The 13,112-nt window shown below is 43.5% G+C and overlaps 1 protein-coding gene across 4 annotated transcripts in view; it reads right to left on the bottom strand.

Annotated features, from left to right (window-relative positions):
- The window catches only part of GALNT13 (polypeptide N-acetylgalactosaminyltransferase 13), a 261,092-nt gene that overhangs the window by 161,891 nt on the left and 86,089 nt on the right, over positions 1-13,112 (bottom strand). The gene's annotated exons all lie outside the window — the stretch shown is intronic.

The following is a 13,112-nucleotide window of genomic DNA, read 5'->3' as shown; positions in this document are numbered from 1 at the left end:
GTGTATCTTCCTCATGTATAAAATCAGTCTGTTAATTTCTGTTTCAGTAGGATAGGATAATTCCCCAGCCACCCACAGAGTGAGCCCTCCCTAGATTGACTAGCTTTCATCGACCTACCCTAATAGTTACAAAAATACTAGATCCTAGCTGTGAACCTATTCTGCTCTAACTTTCACAGGCAGGAACCTCAATAAGAAAAAAAAACCAGTCTAATCACCTTCGGCAATTGACTGGAACAACAGCAGGCACAACAACAGAAAACTAAACCAGAATTCCTTTAAGCACTTCTGAATGATCTACATTGGCTGATGGACAAATCTGGATTCTGTAGTTCTGGAGAATGTGAAAAAATATGACGGCTAACTTAAAAAACAACAGCAGAAATCCCTCAATATGAAAGTCCAAAAGTTTATCACAGTTGAGGGAATACAGAATGGCATCAGGAGGAAGAAAACTAATATCCTTTTTTTTAACGTACCTCTGTAACACTCACACTTTGGAAAACAAAATGTGGTTCAAACAAACCAATGGGGTATCTTAGGTGAAGCAAGACTGTAAGAGCTCACATTCAAGATGCACTAGACTTTCTTGATGTGTTGACATAGGATGGAAAATCAAAACAATAGCCTATCTTAAACTGGAAGGCAAGTTCTAATTTATGGATAAGTTCCAAACACTGTCTCTGAATGTAGAGATTCCATATAGGCTGTTAGTTTCCAGGTATGGCTGGCAAGTGCATGAAGCAGATGCCTTGCAAAGTTACACAGGTAGGTGGCTGATCAGTGCCTGATGGAACAACTCCCGAGAATTCTAGATTAAAAGGTAGCGTAAAAATAAAATAATAAATATTTGCCATGGCAGCTAGAGAGAGCTTCCATGTTCAGACTCCGTATACTTCCAAACATCACCTGCTCGGACGCAATAACAGAGAGAGGTTTTGTCTTCTGTGTCTTGCTTATATACCTTTCAGGATCGACAGGTTGCCCACTATGGTAAACAGGATGCTGGACTAGATAGGCCATTGATCTAGGTGGCTGTTCTTAGGATTTTAATCTCTTGTGAAAAATGCATAGGACTTCTTCCACATAAAGGCTCCACCAAACAGAAATATCATCCTGGCTCAAGTAACAGTAACTAGGGAAGTGACAATGATATTTAGGAAGGATGATAAAAACTGGATGCCTGGCATGACAGAAAGGTTGTGCCTCCTCTCAGTTTATGTTCCAAATTGCAGACTGTATAGTTTTTTTTCCCGAATAGATGCCAATGTGGAGCTGAAGCTAGCCTGCCATCTGCATATCCTGCCCTGGTTTCAATATCTTGATATGTTGTTAAGGTATGATGGGAATCTTGGGCTTTTATGAGAGCAAAAAGAGAAGCGGCTATGATATAAACAACATACAATAATTTAGATGTTAGTATAAACGGGGGAAATATGGAATACTGACAACAGAGGCAACTTGAAAAAGTTAAGCTCTATCCTTCAGTACCTTGAGTACATTTTGTAGGAAGGAAGGATATAAGTCCTATCAATCAACCATAAGGACAAATGTAAACACCAAAAAGTTCTGCAAAGCAGACTTGGGCTCCAACAGTACACTATAAACCTTACAGAACAAAAAGGTACAAAATTTCATCACAGAACAATTATATGCTGTAACAGTTAGATGTCTATAATGACAACTGGGGCTGCAAAATTACCAAGCATCGTAACACCTGATATGAGTACATCCTTTCCAATCCAGTCCAGGTCTGGCAGCTAGAAACGTGATGCTGTTGCCTAGAATTTTTAAATGTTTCTCCAGGACCAATTTCATGACATTGATTTATGAACATAGATGTAAAATACTTTTACATTCTGAACTGCATAAAATATTTTTTCTCCATTCAAACAATACCATATTAAACCACAACAATTGCTGCAATTACAACGTAAATAAACTGCAGCAGTAAACAGCCTACCGTTCTGTCCAAGTCTTCTTTAGGACAATACAATCTATGTGACTGCAAGCAATATTCTCGTGACTGAAATGCTTTCCTGTGGAAATCATCTATTTGTCGGATGTAGGTTTATAAAACCCCACAAAGTTAAGTACAGCTGTTTAAAATGTAAGGAACACACATTTCCCAAGATCAATAACATGAAAACAAACTGCAACTATCTACTTATTTTGCTATCATTTCCTTTGGCTACATACCAATTATGTGACCATAAACTGTTCCTATTGTGATTTTATCCCTTCTAGGATTGCATCAGTGTGTTCAGCAATGGATTTGTAGATAACACATCCCATGAACAGAAGTAAACCAGTGTGAGAAATGAGAAAGTGCAGTGACTATAGGCAATTTATGCCAGAAAAGTTATCATTTAGGACCAAAAGCAAACACAGTAGTTCAGACAACTTTTTGGATTGTAACAGAGTAATCTACATAGTTGTTGTTATTTATTGTTATACATTATGGAAGTTAATAGCAGAAATCAAAAATGTGGCCTGAAATAAAAAGACTTCAAGCATTTGTTCTTTTTTATGTCATTGCCACTACTAAATCGATTATTTACTCAATCATGGATTTAATGAATCTTACAAAATGGTGGCTATTTCCCAGGTTTTACAACTGTTCGAATTCATACAACTACATGGGAATGTATCCTGTTTTGATTAAAGCAACAAGAGAGGCTATTCTTGTTCTATGTACAATGTAAGTCCAGGGAAGACATAATGCTGCTATATCTTTAACTATAGTTAAGAGATCTGGTGTAAGCTTCGAACTAGAATTGCAAGCCTTCAGGTGGGGCCTGGGTTTCTCCTTGAATTACAATTGATCTCCAGAAGACAGACAACAGTTACAGCTTTGAAAGTTGGACTCCATCCCATCTTATCCCTGCTGAGCTCCCTCCCATCCCCAAACTCTGCCTTCTTGAGGCTCCAGTCCCAAATCTCCAGGAATTTTCTGGTCAGGAGTTGGCAAGTCTACCTGTTCTGTCCCTACTGTGATGGATGTTAACTGGTATCCATTTCACTCTCCCCTTTCTATGGCACTAATTCTTTCACCTTCCCTTAAGCATGGCTTAAGGCAGTAGATCTCTCCTAATACCAACCAGGTTCTTTCATTAAAATGGTTTGCAAACCTGTTTAAAACACTGGCAAAGAAGGCAATCATGGTTAGAAGCAGGGCTTTTTTCTGGGAAAAGAGGTGGTGGAACTCAATGGGTTGCCCTTGGAGAAAATGGTCACATGGCTGGTGGCCCCGCTCCCTGATCTCCAGACAGAGAGGTGTTTAGATTGCCCTCCACACCACATGGCACGGAGAGCAATCTATACTCCCCTCTGTCTGGAGATCAGGGGGCAGGGCCACCAGCCATGTGACCATTTTCAAGAGGTTCCGGAACTCCGTTCCACCGCGTTCCAGCTGAAAAAAAGCCCTGGTTAGAAGTAGCATGGATGTAGAATTATATCTTGAGGTCTTTCAGTGTAAGGCAATCATGTTTATAAATCTGTCTGGCTTTCCCCTCCTCACCAGCAGCCATTTCTTAACCTGAGTAAGTGTATTCCTTTGGACAAATGACCTTCAAGGACAAGGAGTAATAGCTTACACCATAGACTGGGATACTGCAGTGAGAAGGGAGCAAGAATACTCTCTGCTGACTCAAGCATGAGCAGAACTCTGCTGACGAAAAAGGTAGAAAGGAGTGATTCTACCCCCTTCTACTTGCCCCCTCACACACGTGTGACTAAGAAACAGTGGGGCCTGCAACCCTGGAAATAAATTTTCATAGTGTCAGAAATGGCTGCTGGTAGAGGTAGAAAGACAGAAAGGTCAGGAATTTTTGACTTCACATGGTCCTTGCACTGGATTCAAGCCACAACATTAACCTATATCTAAAATGATCAAGGAAAAGGAATGGAGTTTCACACCAAAGAGAGGGCAATAGAATACATGAACCCAAGGCCCACCCCAAGCTATTAACCATGAACAAATGAACCTTTGCAATAAAGACTTTTTAAAAACACACATGACAAGTCTCACTGCCAGGCAAGATTATCACTATCTCACCAAATAAAAGCAAATTTTCATACAGAACTATGGGACACACTCCATATATGAAACATGCAGTATGAAATTTCTAAGGGAAGTATGACAGTATTCTGTGATCAATCTCTATGGGAATCTGGTGATATAGAAGCCCTAAATGTCAGAATTCTATGCCAAAACCTACAAGTGATTCCTAAGGAATACATTGAATTTAAAGGTCAAGTATTTTAAAAAGTAGGAAAAGACCATCAAGATTAGTTAAAGAAAGAGTCCAAAATGCCCTGGATCCTGTGATCTGGAAGAAATATTTTTTTGACTATCAGGTTGTTGGTTTTTTGGGGGGAGGGGTTAGGTTTTGGGATTTGGGGGGAGTTGTAATTTTAAAATAAAATCCTAATTTGAGATTCACATCAAAGTGGCAAATTCACTTCACAGGTCAAGAAAAACATTCTCTGGAAAAATTTAAGTGATTTTTTTTTAAAGAGATTTAACTCTACTCATTTAATTATAATACTTAAATAACTTCTAATAACTACTTGCCTACACTGCATTCCCAGCCTCTAAATTTAGACAGAGAGAATTTAGAGATGGCTGGCTCCCCTCCTAAACCTACCACACTACCAGTCCACTGAGCAAAGTCTGAAGTCTTCTAGCCTAAATATCCTTTCTCAACTTAAATGGCTCTTCTTGTGGAGGAAGAGACACTTAAGTTGGAGGAAGTTCCTTGGATCTACTACCATGGTCTGAGAAAAAGTAATTTTCCTTGCTGCAAGAGAATGGCCTTCCTTGTTTTTATCGTTAAGGCTTTTAGTAGTTTGCCTGTATCTGTGTTCCTATGGGAAAGATTCATGTATGGGTTGTTTGTTGTCTCTTTTAAAAAGAAAACATAATGACCTTCTCCACACCTGAGGAGTCCCCTAAGTTTTCAGAGTTATCTTGTTTATGGGTGATCCAGTTATTCTACCATATAATACTTGGAAGAGCACCATTAAGTTTGCTATTAGAAGGAACAACAAGGGGACCTTCTCTTACCTTCTCCCCTTCTGGTACCCATTTCTCATCCTTACTGTTTGATTTTAGTTGCTTCATAGTTCTGCTTCTCCCTCTGCCTTCATGGCTGGTTACTACATCATTCCTCCCCCCCACTCCACCCCCAATTATCTCTCAGTTTCATAGTGGAATAACTACCATCAAAATTTCTCAAAAGTGCCTGATGAGACCCTGACAGCTATTTGAGCTCTCCTAGACAACCAAAAATGGCTGCCAAGGTCTCACAGGGGTAGGGTCGTCAGCTTCTCAAAGGGGATGGGGGATGCCCCACCGCCAGCTCCTTTTTCCCAGCTCTGCTCTGAGTGACAGCAGGAGAAAAAATTTAAAATGCCCATCAGGTTGACAGCTTGATGTCACTTTCTGGGGGAAACCCAGCAGTGATGCAATGCCCATCTAGGAATCACTGGAAACTCTATGGTTTTACCACATACTTCCTGGTGATTCCTAGAGAAGCTTGACATCATTTCTGGGTTTTTCCGAAAAGTAATATCACGTTTTTAACAATGGCCACTCCCTCTGGTCTCCCACTGAGTCTGTCTTATGAGATCTTGGGGCACTTGGCACAAAATACTTTATTTTCTCCCCATCCCATTTTTGTTAAGATTTTTCACATTTTCAGAAACCTCTCCCCCATCCCTTTGTGGTCATATTTTACAGATTCTTAATCTGCAGCCTGGTGCCCAGTTAGGATATGGTTTGCACATGAAAATGCCTGAGGAACTTTTAGGGAGTAGAGGTTTGTTCTATTTAGCAACCTCTGCTTACATGCAACATGTCTGAAAACAATATTAAGGAGTAGAGGTGGGCATGGTATGGAAAATGGATCAAGATTTTGCATGGTTCAGCCCGGTTTGTGGTTCACAAACACACAGTTCGTGAGACTCACCTTTTTCACAAATTTTGGTCCAGTGGTCTGTGAATCCAGACATCCTGGCACTGATCTATCAATTCTCCAGGCAATGGAGAGGATGTCCACAGACCTTTTGCAGACCTTAAAAAATTAATAGGCATTTCTGCCGGGCGAGCAGAGACCTCCCATTCTGATCTAAGTGAGCAAGGAGGAAGAATTAATTCCCTAGCCAACGGAGGGGTGAACATTCTGCAGCCAATCTTAGCCCTCAAAACCTTGATAGGCAGCTCTGCCTGTCAACCAGAGAGCTCTCATTCTGCAAGGGAGGGGTGGACATTCTGCAGCCAATCTTAGCCCTCAAAACCTTGATAGGCAACTCTGCTTGCCAACCAGAGAGCTCCCATTCTGCTCTATGGAGCAAGGAGCAAGAATGAATTCCTTAGGCAACAGAGGGGTGGACATTCTCCAGCCAAGGCAACACCAATCTTAGCCCTCAAAATGTAGATAGGCAGCTCTGCCTGCCAAACAGACAGCTCCCATTCTGCTCTATGCAAGCAAGGAGCAAGAATTAACAGAGAGGTGGACGTTCTGCAGTCATGGCAACACCAATTTTAGCCCTCAAAACCTTGATAGGCAACTCTGCCTGACAACCAGAAAGCTCCCATTCTTCTCTATGTGAGCAAGGAGCAAGAAAATTCCCTATGCCACAGCTGGGAAGGTGTCTGTGTGGTGAGTGAGGAGGCTCTTTCCCCACCCTTTTCTGTTTGATTTTGCCTCATTGCAACTTTTTGATGCTGCTAGTTAATGCAACTCTATTGGCATTTGCGATTCCAGTATCTACTGGAAGTTTCCTGGGGGTGACCACTTTGTGGTCTGTAACTCAGACATCTGAAATGCAATCTTGACCAAACTTGGAGGGTGGCTGGAGGAGAGGCTGATGAAGATTTCTTGTGAGTTTGGGCTCTCTGGGTGTGAAGGGGCGGAGCCAGTGCTTCCAGAAGTCATGGACCATGGACTGACAAATCAGTCCGTGAATGGGGCTGGTCTGTGAAAGTTCATGGTCCGTGGTCTGTGAAAATCGACAGACCATGGGTCAGTGGTCCATGGGGTTTTCCCACTCCATGCCCACCTACATTAAGGAGGGTCAAACCTCATGTTTTAAATGAAAGGTTGCATCAACACAAACACAGACACCCTGACACTTTAGGCAATTTATCAAGCATTCTGAAGTGGGTCCCAAAGTATTCAGCTATAGAGAAGGAGAGGAACATTAATCCAACAAGCACTGCCTACAAAAGTTCCAAAACTAGCATTGAGCAAGGTGAATACTGGGCCGATTCCAGACAGGCACAAATAAAGCGAGTGCTTTCGCTTTTCCAGCGACCTCACTCGTAAAAACCCATAATGTCCCGTCCCTGCTTACCTCCGGTTCATGGCGCTGTGTTGCGCTCCAGAAGCGGACGGTGTGAATGCCGTATTGCGGGTTTGCACACTTCTGGACGCTTCGTCGCCGTGGAGAGGCCCTCCCCTTTCCCTCCTTCCTTTGCTGGCCGGCCGGCAACAATATTCCCTTAATTTCTTTTTTTAAACCAGGCGCCATTTGCGCAGTCACATGTTTGCGCACATCGAACTGCGCAAATGCGCACAAATGCACAAATGCACAAAAGTTGACGCTGTGTATTCGCATACTTGCACATTTGCGCATTTGCGCAAAACACGTAAAAAAATTTTTTTTTAAAAACTGAAATGCGAACCAATGAAGGCCCCCGACGTCAACTGTGACAGGGAGGAAACAACCAATCCCGGGTACCTCAGTTGGCCGTGCGAACATCTGGAAGCGGGATGGCACGGCACGCTGCGAGACAAAGCAGATGGAAACGAAAGTGAACGTGTGGCCGGTAAGCGATTATTTCCGCAGAAAAACCGCAATTTCTGGCCATCTGGAATCGGCCCTGGTGTAATTTAGGAGCAGAAAATACTATCTTCTTTGAACATTTTAAGTGCAACCCAATATCAAAGGATCAGAAAATTTCTTTGTTACTTTTACACTGATAAAAGCTATAAAAATTAAGGCAATAGCAAAATGGATACGAATGATTAATCTCAAATCTGTAATATTCCTACTAAGTCTATCACAGGTGGTAGCATCACAGTTAAGAGAAATACAAAAATCCATCTGCAGTTCCATTGCTGAAGTCACTCGTCTTTGAAGAATATTAAATTTACGAGCAAGCAATCAAAACTTCCATTATTGCTGAATTCCCAGAATATAATATTGAATCCATTATTAATATGCATATAAATTAGGTTAAAGGGTTTTTTCTCCCAAAACATGCGATAGATTTTACATGTAAAATGGTTTGCCAGATTCTTAATGGCACTGCTGAAGCTCATCTTGTAAACAATACAATAACTCACATCAAATTTAAACTAAAGGTCAGACCACAGAAATGGGTGACTGATACGAAAATACATTTTAATACAGGCTCCTCAAGATGGGACACTGCATTACTGAGATACTTGAAATCTCAACGGTCAATGTTAAGATACATTTTTGTTCAATATCTACTGATTTTAGCCACCAAAATAACTAAGTACCAACAATAACCACCCAAGGACAAGATAGGTAACTCACCTTTTACTTTCACTGGTCAGCCTGTTCTTGTAACTCAGCTACACCTTTTTCCACGTCCCTAAGAGGTCAGAGTTGCTACATATAATTCTATGGGAGAAATTAACAGAGCGATCTCAAGAACACTTGCCTGAGAATAGGCCACATTAAACAAACATGAGTAAGATTCTGAGTAGACCTGATTGGGATTCTTCTGTAAAACTTTCTGTTCTTAGGAGTAGGAAGAGGGATCAACTCCTGCCCCAACAATATTCTTGAATACATCCTGGATTATTTTTCCAGTGAAGTGAAGTGAATTCACTGGACCATGGGTGGATGGGATAAGTTCAAACCTGCTGCTTGCCACTGATGTATTATGGGCAGGTTTAACTCTACCACAACAGTGTGCACAACAGAATGCCTTTACATTCTTCACAGAATGTCTGGAACACTATGTGAAGTCAAATGTACAAAGTACCAATCAGATCCAATTATAATAGGTGCATCAAAACAAGTGAAACAGGGACTTATTGTGCACACAAATTTACAAGTTTACTGTTTGCTCATACATGCACAAAAATGCCTATGCCAATCCGGAAGTTCCTACCTCGTATCAGAAAGTATCAGGAGTCCTTCCACTCATGCTAGGTTATCAAATGCAACAATTAGAGTATGCCTATGTGTGTGTACGTGCACACAAACCAACTTCATACACATAATCTTGAAAGCCTTCTGATGCATAATACTGGCTGGGCACAGATAACAGGTTAGCCATTATGATTATTCACCACTGCTGGAGAACAGGGGAAGCAGTAATCTTTATCTTTTAGCTATTTTCATAAACCAATATAGCTTCATTATTTGGGTTGCAATCTATGGACTATCACAATCAATGTAATTGTAGTTGCTACTAGGAGTATGCAATTTGGGTTTCTGATTCGGGAAAAATACTCGAAACAGACCCGATTTGTAAAGATTCAGGATTTCAGTATGCTGGCCTTCATTCAAAAATGTTAAATCAAAACTTCCCGAAACAATTTGGGTCACTTAGGGAAGCTTCGGGGTGCTTTCAAACCCCATGGCTGGCTCCAGCTGACTGGTGGAGGGGATCCCCCTGCCGGCCAGCTGAAGTTTTAAAGGGCCAAGAGGCACGGAAAGGGCTCTCTAAATTTCAGCTGGCCAGTGGGGGGATTCCCTCCAACCGGCCAGATGAAATGCGGGCTCTTTACACTCCTCCCCATACCCCTCCCATTGGGTGAAATAAGTGGTATGGCAGCAAATTTCACTGTGCTCTGAATCTTCACAGAGCATACCAAAGCAGGGCAATAAGCAGTTTCCGAAGCAGCTTACCACTTCGAAAATCACTTATTTCCAATTCTTTTTCCCGCTTTGGAAATTCCAAAGTAGGAAAACTGACTATTTCTATCTCTGCCCACTCTTAGTTGCTACCCAGTAAATTTCTTCTAAGTAATCATCATATGTATCTATTCACTGATGCAAAAAATACTGAACTTGATGAAACACGATACATATACAACTAGGGGAATCCAGTGAGAACTTGAAGGGAAGGAAGCTTCCCTAGCAGCTCCATTTTCCCATTCCATCTCACCAATCATGTGTGCCCCATCCCTCCATTTCCTCGGCTCCCTGCAACACATCTCCTCCTTCAGCCTCAGTTGTACCTGCTCCCTCTCTATAACCCAAAGGGCTACCCAAGTTTGTTTCCTGGCCTCTAGAGGTGTCCATCTGAGCACATCCATTGCACAAACCAAACAATACCACTGAGGTATATGCAGGAATCTTGCTTCCTATCTATATCAAGGCCTCCTAAGGGTGTCATCCCTAATTACTTGAGGAAGATCAACTTATTAGGGAATGGAGATCTCCTAACACACCCATGTTACACCCCAATCTGGTGGGCAATCAACATCACCAGATAGACTACAATTAATGCCCAAATTACCATAATTACTGAATAGCAACAGGAATAGATAGACTTCCAACTTCTCATCAGTAAGGCAGATGAAAATGCCAATCTCTAACCAATAAGGCTTGCTCAAAATTACATAGAGAAGCAAAGAAACAATTACTAATGCAAACACTAGAAAAAATATAATGTAAAAAGAGGAATGCTGACCAGCACACATTTCATAAGATAAAGGGGCTTGTTTCCACCCTACACCAGTGAGGCTAAGTTGATATGAAGCTGTGAATCTTAAGTCTTCTCATCGTGTTTAAGTGTGGGTGTGAAGGTAAAACCTATGACCTGTCCTGAAGAGAGGCAGTCAGGATAGTTTCCCCTGTCAATCTCAAAAAGTATCTTCAATTATAGCAGCTTGCCCGTAGAGTGAATAAGGCTACCAGTGAGGGCAGGCAAAAACTACTTTTTTTGAGGTTACCTTTATACCTGGGTAATCCATATACCATGTAAATTAGGTCACTTTATATGTACACTTGGTAGTGTCTTTGTGTCAATAGGGTGTCCTGAATTAATGGGGCTAAGATTGGAAGTTGGGGTGTTTCTGTATGTGGCGGGAAAAGGGGGAGAATCTGACTGAAGAGCCATAAGAATGGCAGGGAGACAGAAGTGTGTGTACCTGGAGTTTGGGGTTTGAACCTTCTCTTTCCCTAAAACTTTAGGGCCTAGCACTACGGTATGCAGAAGAGGTAATATCATGAGGGAACTCTCAGAACTATAAAGCTGTTGTCAGGGTCGGGCGGGGCCGCATGCACCGGTGAGGTTGGGGTAGCCGTCCTGGCCTCCCCCGAACAGGTCCGCCTCCTTCCCTGACGCCAGCTGCCGGGTCGGCCGAGCTCTCCCTGCCGGAGGTAGGCGAGGGCTCCTCCCCAATAGGCCTCAGAACTTGGACAGGCGTCGGGCCTGGCTGCCCTTGCCGCCTTCGGACAGCTGTCTCTTCACTGCAGTTACAGACTGGTCCACTTGCTCTCATACATTCCTCCTCGGCCTGGGTCCTGGAGCCCTCCTTTATTCCTCCCCCTATTCCCAGCTCCACCCCTGCTCCCAGGAGCCTGCCCCCAGGGCCAGGCCCACCACCTGGAACAGGTAGGGCCAGAGGCCAGGGCTCCACCCCACCGCATGCTGCCGCCCCGTGCCATGCTTCCCGTGCCATGTTTCGTCCTCTCCCATGCACTCGTCCACCCTCTTTCTCCTCGGGCCCAATCACAGCCCGCCTCCCGTGCAGCGGGGGCGGGCCTGCCCACGGCCTCAGCCTCCCGGGCTGGGGTGTGGTCAGCACGGCCGCAGGCGGCGCCGGCCACACTGGCCGCGCCCCGGGGCGCCCGGAGGCCATGCCGTGCCACCGGCCCGCACCGCCGTGCCGCCACCCGTCCCAGGGCCACCACGGCCACCGCCGCCCTGGAAGCCAGGCGTGCCGGGTGGAGCCCGTCCTGGGCTTGGCCGCCGCCGTGGCCGCCTCCATTGCTCCTGCCGCCACCGCCTTCGCTCCTGCCACAGCCGTCCCTGCCGTCGCCGCCACCTCCTCTTCGACCACCCCCGGCCTGGCCATGCCGAGGTGAGAGGGGCCGGGGGGAACTGGGGGGGCCGCTCGTCCAGGGGCCGCGGGCAGGCGCCGGACAGCTTGCAACCTGACAGCTTTGAACAAGAAAAATACTGATACAGATTGTTATGAACTGCAATGTTGTCATGTTTGTGCTGACACCTTTCCGTTTAGTATGTTTACAAGAGCTGAAGTTGTAAATGCAGAGACTCTTCCTTTCCCTTGTGACCCTGGAAGAGTTAATTACCCTTTTATATCAGCAAGTCAGCAAAGTACAAAATGTGATCTGTCTGAATCAAGGCAAAATCACAGGTTTATTTTAGAGGTTTGGTATGAAGACCTGTAAGTCTTACAAAAATAACAATGCTATCTATTTATAGTTTAATCTTCATGTCCTGGTATAGGAAAGACAGTTCTAATGATGAAGGTGAGGGGTTGGATGAGTGAGCAACTGCATCTTCAGGGAAGTCTTCTTCCCTCTGTGCATGTGAAGGTGGCCGAGGGGCCACCATATTAGGGTTTCTCTTTCTTTCTATTATCCTGCAAACTTGATGCTTCTGATGAGGTTTGCAGAAACTCTGATTTCACCGGACCTTCCCCATCTATGTTAAATAAAATATTTTATTATTTTTGAATTTCAAAATGTCTCTAGTACCATTTAAGTTTTTTAAATCAAAAGGGGTCATAACAGCAGGTGAAAAGAAGAGAAGAAAGAAGGAAAAGGAAGAGGCTATGGGGGCTACTGGGGAAAGAAAAGAGTAAATAGTGAGGGAGAGGATACAAGGGGAAATGAGATGGTCCCTGCAAGTCTTTGCAGGTCCCTTGCTTGTATTTAATAATGTAAACAGTTACCCCAAGATTAGCCTGCGGCTTTTAAAGATTCTTTCTCTCCTTCCCATACCAATTAAACATTTATATTAGATCTATAAGCTAGAATCCCAAGAGATGTCATGTGCATATGACTAACCTGTACACACATTTAGGTGCTAGTTTATTTTTACCTTTGGCTGCAAACCCCTGAGCTTCATGTTTTATTGAGTCTCTCTA

This window comes from Eublepharis macularius, chromosome 2 (genome assembly GCF_028583425.1).
Source record: "Eublepharis macularius isolate TG4126 chromosome 2, MPM_Emac_v1.0, whole genome shotgun sequence".
NCBI classification, from domain to species: domain Eukaryota; kingdom Metazoa; phylum Chordata; class Lepidosauria; order Squamata; family Eublepharidae; genus Eublepharis; species Eublepharis macularius.
Note: the sequence above shows the minus strand (reverse complement) of the source record. Positions and strands in the feature narration are given on the sequence as shown.